Genomic DNA, 15,039 nt, shown 5'->3' with positions numbered 1-15,039 from the left:
ATGGAGGTGACCACCGTGTCCCCATCTCCTGCCTCACCCACTGAAGGAGATGATCTGTGTGTGACAGATGTCACCAGTGTGGCCATACACAGTGTGACCCTGCTCATCTGCCTCTGTGGGCTGGCTGGGAACGGGGCTGTCATCGGCCTCCTCAGCCTGAAAAAAAGCAGGAACGCTGGCATCTTTGACCTGGCTGTCATGGACTTCCTCTTTCTCCTCTTTGCGGTCCCCTCCGCCCTCCTAATCCTGGTGGAGGACATGTCCTGCTCTCTTATGATGCCTTTCATGTATGTGAATTTCCTTTTCCAGCTGTCAGTGGTCTCCCACTGCTGGGCACTGCTCTGGCTGATGCGCAGCAACAAGGTGCTGTCCACGGGAGAGATCTGGAAGCTCTGCTGCCGCCACGATCTTCCCAAGCACCTGTTGTGGGTGCTGGACACTGTCCAATACTGGACCTTCTTTGCTCTCTTCACTGTCATTCCCTCGGTGATATTCCTGTGCCCATCACACTAGCAGGAGCACTGCCGAGCTGCTTTCATCTCCATGTACACCCTCATCCTGCTCTTCTTGGCTGTACCCTTGGTCATTTCCAGCACAATTGATTTAATTAATGCCAAGCAGGGCTCCCCGCAGCAGAAACCCAAGAGGCGTGACATCGTTATTGTCATCACTGTGCTGTTCACTCTCCTCCTCAGCATGTGGAATTTCCTGCAGCAGCTCGGTTACATGGATGTGCCCTCAGAGGTTGTTTTCCTGCTTGCCTGCATCCACAGCAGCATCAAACCCTTTATCGACTTCTTGATAGGGTGCCGAGTTGAGCAGGTGCCGGAGACCCTGCTCTGTGCAGTCCCTCCAGCTCTCCCTCCAGAGGGTCTTTGAGGAGGCAGAAGAAAACACTGCCCACAGCCATGATCTTGCCATGGACACAGGGGTCTGAGCCTGATCCCTTCACTTCCTCTGCTGAATGAACCCAGGAGGGTAGCTGAAGGTTTCCTGGAGCCTCCCGATTAATCAATATCCGCCAGATCACCCACCCTGGTGGTGGTGTATTCCTGCAGGAGAAGGGAGCAGGGGCATTGCCTTGGGTGATTTTTGTGGGATGCTCTGCAGGGAGCACACTGGAGCATGGCTTTCCTCCTCCCTCCTGGATCCACATGGCTCCAAGCAGTGCAGCTGGGCTCAGTGCTGTTCCCCAGCTCTCTTCCCCATGCAATGACCCTCATGGCCTCGGTCCCAGGGAATGAACTCCATCTCCTTTGGCCCAGCAGATGAGTTCCATGGTGTTTTCAGGGAGCTCTTGCCGGCAAAGAATGGGACACCTTAATCCGTGGAGACACACCCATCATGGAGTGGTGGTGATTTCCCAAATCCCTGCAGGGCTGGTGCCTCTGGATGGCAGGAGAGGGACTGGGATCACTGGGATGGGAAGGGACACCAGGTAGGGCTGCAGAGCTGGGGAGGGACAGCAACATTCCCTTGTCCTTTCAGTGGGAATGTCTCACATTCTTGAATTCCAGAATTGAATTCTTCTGAGGAAAGTGCAGGGTCGATAGTGAACTCCACTGAACTCCTGTGCCTGTGTCCATAAAGTACGTGGAATATGGAAATTCCCATCACCAGACACTTGGACCATTTAAGTGCACAGAAATTAGGGGGTTATGCAGCTGTTCTGCAGAATGGGGCCATCCATCCTCTGTGTCCCCAGCATCAGTGTCCAGGGAAGCCCTTGAGCACCTCCATCCTGAACCTGGCCACCCTCAGGAGGAGCTGCACAGCCACTCTGCACAGCAGCTCCAGCCACAGCCCAGCCTCTCCTGATCTTTGTCATTCTGTAACTACCCCTCAATCAGATTTGGATTCATGGTTTCTGTTTCTTTCCACTGTGGTAGTCCCACCCTCTGAATTTGTTGAATAAACAACATCCAGGCTTCACTGCAGGGCCTGTCTCTGTTAAACAGTGTCCAAAATGCCTCAATTCCTTCTTTTATCCCATTCTAAAGCCTCTGGCTGGTCTGGGAGGAGGGCAGATCCCTGTCTCATACCAGAGCCCTTCCTAAGGCACGTGCCAGCAATGGTTGGGATGATGTTGGCAGTGCCAAGAGCTCCTGATTCCTCCTGGGAGAGACCTGGGCAGATGCCACATCTCTTGCTCAGGGGGAAGTTGTCCCTCCTTTTCCCACTGCCTTAAATCCAGGGGAAGCCAACGTGCCACTTCTTCTGGAAAGGGAAGTGAGTGTGAAGCCGTGTGTAGTGAGTCAGGCTTTGGACATACACATGAGGTTAAACAGCTTAGGAGCATTTATGCAGAGAGTTGTTAATAACTAACAGTAAAGAGAGAGTTTGACATCTGAGAGGGTTTTTCTCTCCCTGTCTCCCATTATCCTGTCCATTGGAAAGCAGAAAATTTCCATGGTGCAACCTCTTGTCCATGGAAGAACAACTCAGCCAGGGAATTTCTCCCAAAGCAAGTTCAGGAGGATCATGATCCTCCAATGTACTTTTTCTACTTCCCAGTACCTTCCTTGTCTCCTGCGTCACCCAGGCCACTCCACCCTGAGCTTCCTTTCCAGGGCAAAGATTTCAAAGCAAAAGTTTTCATGGGTGTCAGCAACCTACAGTGAATTCCAAGATGATTCCTATCAAGGCTGACATGTGCCTCAGGGATCTGGGATGCTCCTACTGGAAACTGCCGTGTGTGTGTGATGGCCCTGGGACCATAACTGTAACCTCTCTTCCTGCTGACACCGTGTTTGTGTCCCCAGCTATGGAATCTCACATCCCCTCAACAGCCCAGTCCTTTCAAGGGCAAACACTTCATGATCCAGCAGCTGATGGGGCTCCAGGAGAGTTGGAGAGGGACTTTGGACAAGGGCATGGAGTGACAGGACAAGGGAGAATGGCTTCCCACTGACAGAGGGTGGGGTCAGATTGGATATTGGGAAGTAATCCTTTTCTGTGAGGGTGCGGAGGCCCTGCCATACATTGCCCAGAGAGGCTGTGGCTGCCCCTGGATCCCTGTAAGTGTCCAAAGCCAGACTGACATGGGTTTGGAGCAACGTGGGATAGTGGAAGGTGTCCCTGCTTGCAAAGGGACAGTCTGGGATCGACAACCACAAAAACAACCCCAAGTGTTCCCAGGACTGAGGAGGAGCAGGAGCAGCTCTGGTGAAGGGCTGGCAGGGGGTTTACAGCACCCTGGTCCCTGATAGCTTTCACTGCGTAATCAAGGGGATTGGCAGTGATCAGGGTGGGCTCCAAGTGTTGATAACCTGGCTGCAAGCAACTGAGTGCTGTCCTTCCCTTGGGCTGTGTGAGCCTGCGTTGGAATGACAGGAATGGGAATCCATGGCGCAGGGATGATCCCATGAGCCCAGGGGAGGCTTTGGTAATGGTTCTGGAGCTCTTCCCAGAATGGGAGCAGTTTCTGACAAGCAGCCAGATGCTTCACCAGCACTGCCAGCACTGCCAGCAGCATTCCAGTGCCACCAGCACCACCAGCATCTCTCTGCTGCTGGAGGGACAGTGACCCCTCTGGGAAGAGAAAGGAGGTATAGCAGAAATCTGTCTGGTCAGGGAAGGAAGTTAAAGAATGGGACACTCTACAGGGAAGGAGTGTTTCTAATTAGGGGGAAATGAGGAGCTATTCAAAATGTTATGAACAGGTGCTATGGTGATTGACTCTCGCAAATGTTGAATGAATATTATGTGTGTTATAATGTTCAAAGAAGCTCTGTTAAGATTTGGAGTTTTTCTAACGTGAGTGCTGTGTTCATGTTGAGAGTTGTAATGCTGATCTCTGACCATTGTGGGGAGCCGAAGCCCGAAGCGCTGCACAAGCTCAGGGAAGGCGGGACGGAGGAGGAGATTTGTTGGAAAAGCGGAATGTGTCTGAATGCCGGGGTTGGATTACCGAGAGTCTGCAAAGCCTGTTTCTGTTGCAGGCAGTGTGCCTCTGGCCGTGCCTCTGTCTGCGAGTGAGCACCGAGCGTTTTTACTTTTACCTTATTTTGTCCCTTGCTGTAGTTTAATAAATTTTTTAAATTTTAAGGACGGACGCGTCGTTTCTCACAACAAAGAAAACAAATCACTTGATTTTTACGGGGAAAAAGTCAATATCAGTTACTCCGGGGGTGTGGAAATCTAACGGAGACAAATTTGTAAAATTATTTCCGAGTCCTCTGTGACTGCACCAAGCTCTGGGAAACAACACCAGAATTGGGAATAGAGAAGAGCCACAGTGGTGCTGTCACTGCTCCACCAAAGCAGTGACAGAGGAGGGGGCACCTGGGAGGGCCCTGCAGTCCCTGGGAGAGGGTGTCAGGAACAGAGCAGCTGCTGCAGGAGAGGAAGGTGGGGTAGGGAGGAAGGCAAACATTCCACTGTCCTGTTCCCTGTGGGGCAGCAGCAGGCAAAGGGGTCTGTGCAGATCAGCGGCGCTTCCTGGTCCCTCTTGCTCCTTTGGGATCCATGTCCTAAAACGGCTCCTGCCAGGTCAGGGACATGAAGGAGAAAGTGCCCAGATCACCAGGAGCTCCCCATTCAGCCGGCTCCTCTCCGTGCCATGACCTGCTGCTGTTCCAAAAGTCTCAGTGCCTGGGTCATGGTGGTTTTACAACTTCGGCTTGCTCAGAGATCCACAGCCTCTGTGTTATTGATCTTGATTTTTTTCATTTTCCCCTAAAAATCAAGTGGTCTTTTTCTTTCCCGTGAGAAATGACGCTTCACTTAGAATTTTAGAATTGTATTAAACTACAGCAAGTTTGAAAAATGCCAATCACTTGTTTTTAAAATTTTTTAAAAGTTTAATAGTAATAAAATGGTTAAAAAGAATAGTAACACAATTAGATTAATAACAATTTGGAGAATTTGAATTAGGACAATATGAGACAATAAAAACAAAGAGTTACAGACATCTGGGTACCTTTTTCTGGGCATCACGAGACCGAAAAAGGACACCCATTAACAAAGGATTAACCCTTAAAAAAATAGCCCATTGCATATTCATACACTTCATACATGATGCATAAATTCCATTCAAACACAGGATTCTATCTGGTCTTCATCAACTTTTTCCCTCTAATCCTAATAGCGCCTTCGAGGTGGGAAGAAGTTTGTTTCTTCTGATAAGAAGGCAATAAATTCTTTTTCTCTGCAAGATCTAGGTGTCTCCTGTGGCTGCTATCTCGCTGCGAGTCCTTTCTTTTAAACAAAGCATCTTACATAGCTTAGTTTCTATTTTAACCATTTTTGTAACCTAAAACTATATTTAACACAGTACTTAAGAAAATAATACAGCATTGCTTTCTAACACAACACATATAATATTCATTTTAATATTTGTGAAAAGCCAATCATAAAATACATGCATTTTTCACAATCCCCACTCTTATTCTTTGTAAATCATTTGGCTTGAGCAATATTTCTTATCTATTTGCATCTTCTGGACTATGATGGCAAAATAAAACAGGGGATTACACAAGGAAGAAATATAGAAACAGTTGTAGCACAAAATGAAAGGTCTTAATTTCTTCTAATACATTACCCCACCAGCTAGATTTTAATATTGTTTTCTAATTTTTGGACTGGTACCTGGGTTATTATATGCATATATAATTTTTTATTCTTTGACTTCTTTTGCTTTTGCTAGAATGACTTTTCTGTGGTCATCAATTTTCAACAATCTGATATATTGAACTTTCCACAAACACCCCCTTCTTTGGCCAATAAATAGTCTAAAACCAACTTATTCTAATACCCTACAGTTTTTGTTTGGCTTAGCTGACTTAATAATAACTCTAATGCCTGGGCAGCCTTATTTGCTATCATTTGTATAACCGCTTAGAATCTTGTAATACGATTCAACAGATAATTTGGAGTCAATACAGAGTTAGATTGCTGTGCTTGTTTAACCTTTTCGTTTATTATTTGTTTTTTTACGAAATCTTGAACCGTATCTTCAAGATTAATTTAAAACAAATCCATCTCTCTTCTTTTGGACATTCAGTTCTAAATCTATAACCACTTTTTCTTAAGTTTCTTGTAATCCAATAATTTACTCCATTTTGCCTACAAGTTCTTAATTTGGATGGGTTATAACAGTGGCTGTTGACATGGGTGTGTGTAATAAAAGAGGAACTTTGGTGTCTTTCCATGTGATGCTTTCTGTAGCATTTGTGACACAATCTTGCTGGTGTCCCAAAAGGGAAAAGACAACAAATGAGTGCCAGAAACAGGAATAACAGAGGCCCAGTATGGCTTATACTCCCACCTCCCATGCCTGTGAGGCTGCAACCCACAGCAGGTGTATTTGATCTTCTCGGTGGCGAATACAGAGACCAATCTGATCTTGCCCTCTATTTTCATGTTACTTTCTCTTAACTAATTTCTAGACAAATTGTTTTTGACACCCTTTAACTGTGGTCTCTTACACACTTCAGGTATCTCTCCCATTACCACTTACCCACTTACCACTTCAGGTATCTCTCATTCAACAGGCACTAATAATTCCCATCCACAAAACCATGTTATTACTTTAACACTTTTTGCAATAAGAGCATAAATTTTGTGAACCACAATACAAATTACTCTCACAATTTAAGCATTTACTTATAACCCAGCTAGCATGTCCAGTATTGGAATGAATCAAATAAAGTTTACTAATGGAAATGGTAATTCCCCTTCTCCCCGCTACAATTCTCAGGCTAAGGTCAGAATACAAAAACAGTCTGGATCCTTCTATCTGAGGTATTCCTCCCCCAAGGAGATGTTTTATTCAGGCAGTGCTCGAAACCAGTAATATAAGCGTTATCTTATTTCTTAATTCAGTGTTATTCTTTGTACATTTCTTGGATCATTTGGGTTTTCTCAAACTATAACCACTCAGTCTCCATGGGAAAGTCAGTTCGGTATCACGCGGTTCAAATGTGATAGTCCATTTTTCAGGTTTCTTCACAAGTCCTTTGATTCTGCTGGCATGAATTCACCTTCTTTCTGTGATTTTGATTGTTGCTTCAGTATTACCTGGAAAGGACTTCTTAATAGCATAGTAATAAAGGAAAGATTATACTGCATTAACTTTTACTATTTGCTTTCCTTCTAAACTTTCTGGGTTTATCTAAAAGCTTTCTCTACAGCAGCCTCTTCTTCTTTAGGAAAAAAAACCCTTCTCGATAACAGCAAACAAATCACACAAAAGAAAAAAACAAAAAACTTCTTACTTAAGAAAAACAGACTACTTTGTGAGGTTTGAAGAGTCATCAATCTCTGCTTTGATTTTATCTTTTAGTGCTAGCCCCTTCCCCTCTCTTCACAGCCTTGCTGTCAGTGCTGTTCTTGGCCTTTCCCTGGTGCTGCCCCTTGGCTGCAGGGCCGGAGCAGGGGAGAGCAGCCACGGGCATGGGGACCCTGGGGATATGCCTTGGGTCCCTTCTGCCCTCTCTCTCTCTTCTTCTCTCTCTTTCTCTTTCCTTCTCTCTCTCTTCTTCTCTCTCTTTCTCTTTCCTTCTGTCTCTCGGCCCACTTACCGGGCTGGCGTTGCCATCCTGGACTCGGGACCCCGACAGTCTGGGAGCCCCCGGCAGTTCCGCCCCGGAGCCAGCCCGCTCCTGGCTGCAAACCTGTGTCCTGTGCTGCCAGCACCGCCCGGGTCACCTGCATGGATCGGTCCCTGCCGAGACCCCGAGACCCCGCCGCTCGTAGGGAGTGCTCAGACACCTCCCAAACTGACAACCCAAAACCTGGCGTCCCCAGGTACTCCTGATATTCTTTTTCTTTCTCCAGTCAACTTATCCTCTTTTCTCTTCAAGCAGGGCCCGTTCTGCTAAGGCCTTTCTGGACCCCAGTGGTATTGAATAACCTCTTAACAACCATGTGTTAAGACACTTCCCTGCCTTTCATGCAAAAACCTTCATTCACACTTCTGCTCTCTTCTAGCACCAAGATATCATCACGTCACATTCTAACATCTCAGAGTTACCCAACTACCTCTGTACTTCAAATTCTCTCTTTCTTCTCTCTCAATTGTAACCCTTATGGGGTCGGTATTTAATCCTCTCCTATTTCCTTCTCCAGCCCAAACTTCTTTGTTGATTTTTTTTTCTTCATCCTCTTGGCCTAATTTCAAAACTCTAGCTGTCATTTTCCTATTTTCTGATATAACTCCCATTCTTAATTGCACTTGTAAGACTCTTCCCAATAAATTGCTACCTGCCCCTGGGACCAATAACACATCTCCCATCTAAATTTTAGTTTCTTCCCTCAATTACCACATCTTTAATGACTAGAAATGTAAAACTTTCTCTTTTTGCCCCTGGTACTTTCACTAAATGTTTGCTCACACTATAACCTTTTGGAACATTTAACAGTCAGGTTCTCTCTGCCCCTGTGTCTATTACAAATTCCAAGTTTTCTTCTTGGGGACCCACTTTTAAAGTTATCACAGGCTCCAGATGGTATTTGTTCCCCCCAAAAAATTAGAGACTATGACTTTTTTTTTTTATGTGCCCATTTCTTTAAAGATTTCCAGATCTTCCGCTTATCTAGGACCATTTCCCTTTTTCTCTCAAGTTTGTTTATCTATTTAGTTGGAGTTTCTTCTTTCCCCTCTAAAAGCTGTCCCTCAAAAATCTTCTGTTTTCGTATTTTGCTTTGATATGCTGTCTCATTTATTCTCTTGGTTATGTAAATACGATAACTATTCATGTGTTTGCTCCCCTCCTCATTATTTTAACCCCACTCAGGAGGTACAGTTGGCATTTTGTCTTCTCTGGGAGTCCCCGCGGATTATCTTTTTTCTATGTTTTTATTTCAATTGCTCTGATTGATTGCCTTTCTTCTTGAGAAAAATATTATTTTCATTACCAACCACATCTCTTCTCAAGTATAAATGTTTGGACCTAAAAATTGGTCTAATTGTTCAGCTATGCCTATGGGATCCTCCAAATATCCCTTTTACTTATTTCTTAAAATTTCAGACCTCAGACGAAGTCAAAGGAGCCTTTACAAGCTCTGATCCATCCCCTCCTATGAGAACCTCTCTTAATGGAAATAGGCCAATCCCTTTATCCCATTCTTTTTGGATTTTTATCTTCTATAGCTTTTCTCCGGTATTTTTAGGAAGAATCAGAAGAGGGCTTTCTTTTAACTGAACTTTTAGTGTTTCGATAAGGTGATTCCTATAGAGAGTTCCCCATAGCAGCCGGAGCTGTGGTTACCAAAGGAACACAGCTCGGGGCAGGACGGGGAGACTCGGCCCAGCTCAGGGTCTGGGTGCTCCAAAGGCGGGGTGTGCAGGCGGGATGGCCCGAGGGGATCGGCACAGCTCAGGGTCTGGGTGCTCCAAAGGCGGGGTGTGCAGGCGGGATGGCCCGAGGGGATCGGCACAGCTCAGGGTCTGGGTGCTCCAAAGGCGGGGTGTGCAGCCGGGATGGCCCGAGGGGATCGGCCCAGCTCAGGGTCTGGGTGCTCCAAAGGCGGGGTGTGCAGGCGGGATGGCCCGAGGGGATCGGCCCAGCTCAGGGTCTGGGTGCTCCAAAGGCGGGGTGTGCAGCCGGGATGGCCCGAGGGGATCGGCCCAGCTCAGGGTCTGGGTGCTCCAAAGGCGGGGTGTGCAGGCGGGATGGCCCGAGGGGATCGGCCCAGCTCAGGGTCTGGGTGCTCCAAAGGCGGGGTGTGCAGCCGGGATGGCCCGAGGGGATCGGCCCAGCTCAGGGTCTGGGTGCTCCAAAGGCGGGGTGTGCAGCCGGGATGGCCCGAGGGGATCGGCCCAGCTCAGGGTCTGGGTGCTCCAAAGGCGGGGTGTGCAGCCTGGGTGGCCCGAGGGCTGCTCCGGTGCAGGCCGAGCTGGAGCATGGATGCCCCCACACGGCTCACGGTGGCTGATCCGGCAGAGACAGAGCTGGGACTGACCGCGGCTGCAGCGGCGGGAGCCGACAGAGCCAGGGCAGCCGGGGATGGGACAGACGGGACAGACGGGACCCCCCCTCGGTGCGGCCAGCGCGGTAACCACGGTGCACACGGCAGGACAGACCCCAGCCCCGGCACGAACTGCGGAGCGGCCGCGGGCCAGGCGGCCGGACTGGGACAGATGGACTGGGACAGACGGACCGGGACAGACGGACCGGGACAGACGGACTGGAACACACGGACTGTGCCGGAGCCGGCACAGGGGCTGGGAGGGGTGGTGCGAACGAGTGGGGGAACGAACGAACGGGAATGGATGAGGTAATTTGTTCTCAGCTTTATACTTTCCCAGTTTTGCTTTTAATGCTTTTCAAAAATGTTATTTTCTTACAGCCTCCCCCCTCCCCAGCATGTGGTATACTCTTTTTCTTCTAGACTAAACGGTTTTTACAAATAAATCCAGAGCTTAACAAATCTAAACTTCTGCTTGGATACTTTGAAATGGTCGACGAGCTAACTCACGACCTTCTCATATTGTTTTTCTCATCACTTTTTTATGTAATTTTTGGCAAATTATACATCTTTCAGGTACTTGTTTTTCTACTCTAAGAATCTCAGTACACCCATAGTTGCTTAAAAAATGATCACACAAAGCTTGAGTATCCCACCGGACTTTCTGATACATGTCCTCTGCTATTCCCTAATAAGCGTTTTATTATCTAATTGCCTTCCATCAAGATGTTTCTATTTCCCCGATTTATCTTGTTCGCCACCTATCTTGTTTAAATTCCCCCCCCCTTTTTTTTTTCTTCTCTAAACTTTGGAATTTCCAATTTTTCTTCATTTGGAGTTAATATTAACTCTTTCAGCTCTATTTTCTGCTGCATCTTTAGCTTCTTGATCTGCCAATTATAGCTTCTTATTTCTGGGTTTTTACCTTTTGGTGTCCTTTAATATGTATTATTGCTATGTCTCTTAGGTAATTTTAATGCCTCTAAAACCTCGAAAATAAGTTTCTCGTGTACTAAACTTTTTCTTCTTTAGTTAAGTAATCTCCCTTTTAAAATTTTTCTTAAGGTATGTGCTACTCTAAAGGCATACCTTGTATCAATATATAACTCCTTTCTTTTGTGTTAAATTTTCTAATGCTCTTTTTAAGTATATAATTCACAAGTTTGCATGTTTTTTTCTCATCAACTTCTGCATACCCTGTATTTTGCAAAGAGTTGTATTTCTGTTTGTTAACATAACTCCCAAAGTGCTATCTTGGGGTATTTCTGCTGGTAATTTTTTTCTCCCACTTTTCTTTTCTTGTATCCACCTTACTGGATTTCTGTCTCATTTTTCAATATTCTATCAATTTGTCTCTTGCTTCTGTTTTTCGCTTTTTACTAACAACTTAAATGCCACTTTTCTTTCAACTACTTACACCCAAAACCCCCCCTTTTTCTCACACTGCTTTTCAATGCAATCCACCTCCCTCCAATGAGATATGATAAGGCTTAAAATGCACTATCGACATTACCTATACTTTCATTCGTCTACATTCACTCGCTTTTATTTCTCATTCACTTTCACACATTCCTTCACACTCCCAAGACACAAAGTGGATCCTTATTGCTAGAAAATCACAGGTCCTTGTGGCCCCCTCTTTCGCCTTGGGGTTTACCTCCAGGTCTCAGTGTCACCGGGCCCTGACTCTGGCTGCCTCTGGTGCCCGTTCCCCTGTGAGGCTGTCTGCTTGTCTTCCACACTCTTCAGCTACGGCCCCTCACATGCCCAGGGAACGCCAGCTTGGTTCGCAGGTCACTCGTTCCTCTTTGGCCCAGAAGCCCCCACCTACCCGGGAGCTACAGCCTGGTGTGCAGGTCGCTCACTCCTCTTTCCACTGCCTCCCCCTTCCCACCTACCTGGGAAGTTGAGGCTGACTTTGTATGTGTCTCACTCTCACACACCACAAAACAACAATAAGGTACCTTTTACTTTCACATCACCTATTTCAAGTTTAAGTGTTCCTGGCCAGTCCCGGTGCTATTGGATATCCCTCAACCCAGCTGTGTTATCCAACCCCAAATGCTCTTGGGCAATTTTTCCCTCAATCCTGCCGTGTTGTCCAACCCCAGATGCTCTCGGGTAATTTTCCCTCAGTCCTGCCGTGTTGTCCAACCCCAGAGGCTCTCAGGTAATTTTCCCTCAATCCATCTGTGTTGTTCAACCCCAGATGCTCTTGGGCATTTTCCGTCCCTCAACCCAGTGGTGTGGTACAACTACAGATGCTCTTGGGCATTTAATTTGTTTTGCTGTGTTGTCCAACCCTGGATGTTCTTGGGCATTTTTTTATCCCTCAATCTGGCTGTGTTGTTCAACCCTGGATCCTGTTGGGCAAAAATTTTTCCCTCAATCTAGCTGTGTTGTCCAACTGCGGATACTGTTAGGAAAAATTTTCCTCCCTCAATCCAGCTGTGTTGTCCAACCCTGGATGCTGTTGGGTCAAATTTTCATCCCTCAATCTAGCTGTGTTGTCCCACTCTGAGTGTTCTCGGGCATATCCTCACTCCGACAGAATTCTGCTCAACTCGGCTTTTGGATGCTCTTGGAATAGAAATCCCTCAACCCAGCAGGTTTTAGGGGCCCCTCCTGTCCCGTTTCCTAGTGGATTGGGCTAGGAAACCTTGCTCCCTACCTCCGAGGGGTCCAACCTCTCCCTGAGACCCAGTCCCAGTTACCCCGGGGGATTCTTTCACTCTCTTATCACTTGCTTTGTCTCTTTACTGGCTGCTTTTCTCACGAAAAGTCGAAAACGCAGCATGGGAGATCCCACACTCACTTAGCAGGTCTGGGACAACCAGCCCGCCTCTCATTCACACACATTCATACCCCCGTACCTGCCCCCCTGAGAAATACTTACCAATCCTTTTTCCTTCCCGGGTTCTTCATGCGCACTACTACTCTTAGGGGGTCAATTACCGCGGCTGTAGGGAGCCTTTTTCTCTTCTCTTTGTTTTATTGCCTCTTTTGTCCACAGACCGTAACCTGCGTCTGTCGGTCACCCCAGGGGAGACAGAGCGAGTCTGCTAAAGAGGGCAGGGCGCGCCTTCCCCACTCTGACTCTGCTGAAGCACCGGCAGCTTGGTGTTAGTAGCCATCCTCTGCTACCAAATTGTGAAAAACGCCAATCACTTGTTTTTAAAATTTTTTAAAAAGTTTAAAAGTAATAAAATGGTTAAAAAGAATAGTAACACAATTAGAGTAATAACAATTTGGACAAACTGAATTAGGACAATATGAGACAATAAAAACAAAGAGTTACGGACGTTCAGGTACCTTTTTCTGGGCATCACGAGACCAAAAAAGGACACCTGTTAACAGAGGATTAACCCTTAAAAACAATAGCCCGTTGCATATTCATACACTTCTTACATGATGCATAAATTCCATTCAAACACAGGATTCCGTCTGGTCTTCATCAACTTCTTCCTTCCAATCCTAATAGCGCCTTCGAGGTGGGAAGAAGTTAGTTTCTTGCGATAAGAAGGCAATAAATTCTTTTTCTCTGCAAGATCTAGGTGTCTCCTGTGGCTGCTATCTCGCTGCGAGTCCTTTCTTTTAAACAAAGCATCTTACATAGCTTAGTTTCTATTTTAACCATTTTTATAACCTAAAATTATATTTAACCCAGTACTTAAGAAAATACAGCATTGCTTTCTAACACAACACATATAATGTTCTTTTAAATATTTGTGAAAAGCCAATCATAAAATACATGCATTTTTCAAAGCAAGGGACAAAATAAGGTAAAAGTAAAAACGCTCGGTGCTCACTCGCAGCCAGAGGCACACTGCCCAAAATACTAACAGGATTTGGAGACTCTTTGTAATCCATCCCCCACATTCAGACGCATTCCGCTTTGCAACACAGCTCCTCCTCCGTCCCGCCTTCCCCGAGCTTGTGCAGCGCTTCGGGCTATTGACTGCCCACAATGGTCAGAGATCAGCATTACAACTCTCAACGTGAACACAGTACTCACGTTAAAAAAACTCCAAAATTTAAAGTTTTCTCTTTTTTTAAGGCAGACAGAAGGGGAGTGATGCTCCCTGTGACCCCAACCCCTCTCTTGCCATCCAGAGGCAGCAGTCCTGCAGAGATTTGGGGAATCACCACCACCCCATACGGGGTGTGTCCCCAGGGATTAAGGTGTCCCATGCTTTGCAGGCAAGAGCTCCCTGAAAACTCATGTTTTCATGAACTCATGAAACTCATGAACTCATGAAACTCATGAAACTCATCTGCTGAGCCAAAGGAGATGGAGTTCACTCCCTGGGGCTGAGGCCATGAGGGTCATTGCATGGGGAATAGAGCTGGGGAACAGCACTGAGCCCAGCTGCACTGCTTGGAGCCATGTGGATCCAGGAGGGAGGAGGAAAGCCATGCTGCAATGTGCTCCCTGCACAGCATCCCACAAAAATCACCCAAGGCAATGCTCCTGCTCTCTTCTCCTGCAGGAATACACCAAAACAGTAAGGGTGGATATTTATTAATCCGGCGATTTATTAATCCCATGACTATTTATTAATCAGTTTACTCAAGGAAAACCTCAGGCTTTGTGCCTAGGTCCTTCAGCAAAGCAATGGAAGGGATGGACAGGTTCAGAGCCTGTGTCAAGAGGGAAAAACTTTCTGCAGGCAGTTTATTCTTTCTACTCGTCAAAGACCCTCTGGAGAGAGTCCCTTAAGGGCGCCACAGTAGAATGCTTCTGGGAGATCATCATGGGGCAGTCTGTCCTCCAGCACCTCCCCACTAAGAAGTACATGAAGTGTTTGATGCTACTGGGGATGCAGGTAAGCAGGAAAAATCTGGGGGGGCACAGTGATGTAACTGAGCTGCTGTAGGAAAGTCCAGAGGCTGAGGAGGAGAGTGAGGAGCACAGTGAGGAGGATAACGATGTCGCGCCTCGTGGGTGGCTGCTGCTGGGAGCCCCACTTGGCCTTAATGAAACCAACAGCATGAGAAATGAACATGGGCAGAAAAAAGCAGGTCAAGAATTCCTGCTTCCTCATGCGTTGCATTGTGTTAGAATGTTTGTTCTGGCCCATTTCAGTATTAGGATACAGATGGGATGCACAAGAGGAGAGAGAGGAG

General features: G+C 46.7%; 1 pseudogene; it reads left to right on the top strand.

Annotated features, from left to right (window-relative positions):
* On the top strand, positions 1-937 carry LOC128937130 (mas-related G-protein coupled receptor member H-like; annotated as a pseudogene).
* The last annotated feature ends 14,102 nt before the right edge of the window (positions 938-15,039 follow it).

Source organism: Melozone crissalis, unplaced genomic scaffold (assembly GCF_028551555.1).
Source record: "Melozone crissalis strain CALT ecotype California unplaced genomic scaffold, PUWL_Pcris_2 ptg000018l_1, whole genome shotgun sequence".
NCBI lineage: Eukaryota > Metazoa > Chordata > Aves > Passeriformes > Passerellidae > Melozone > Melozone crissalis.
Note: the sequence above shows the minus strand (reverse complement) of the source record. Positions and strands in the feature narration are given on the sequence as shown.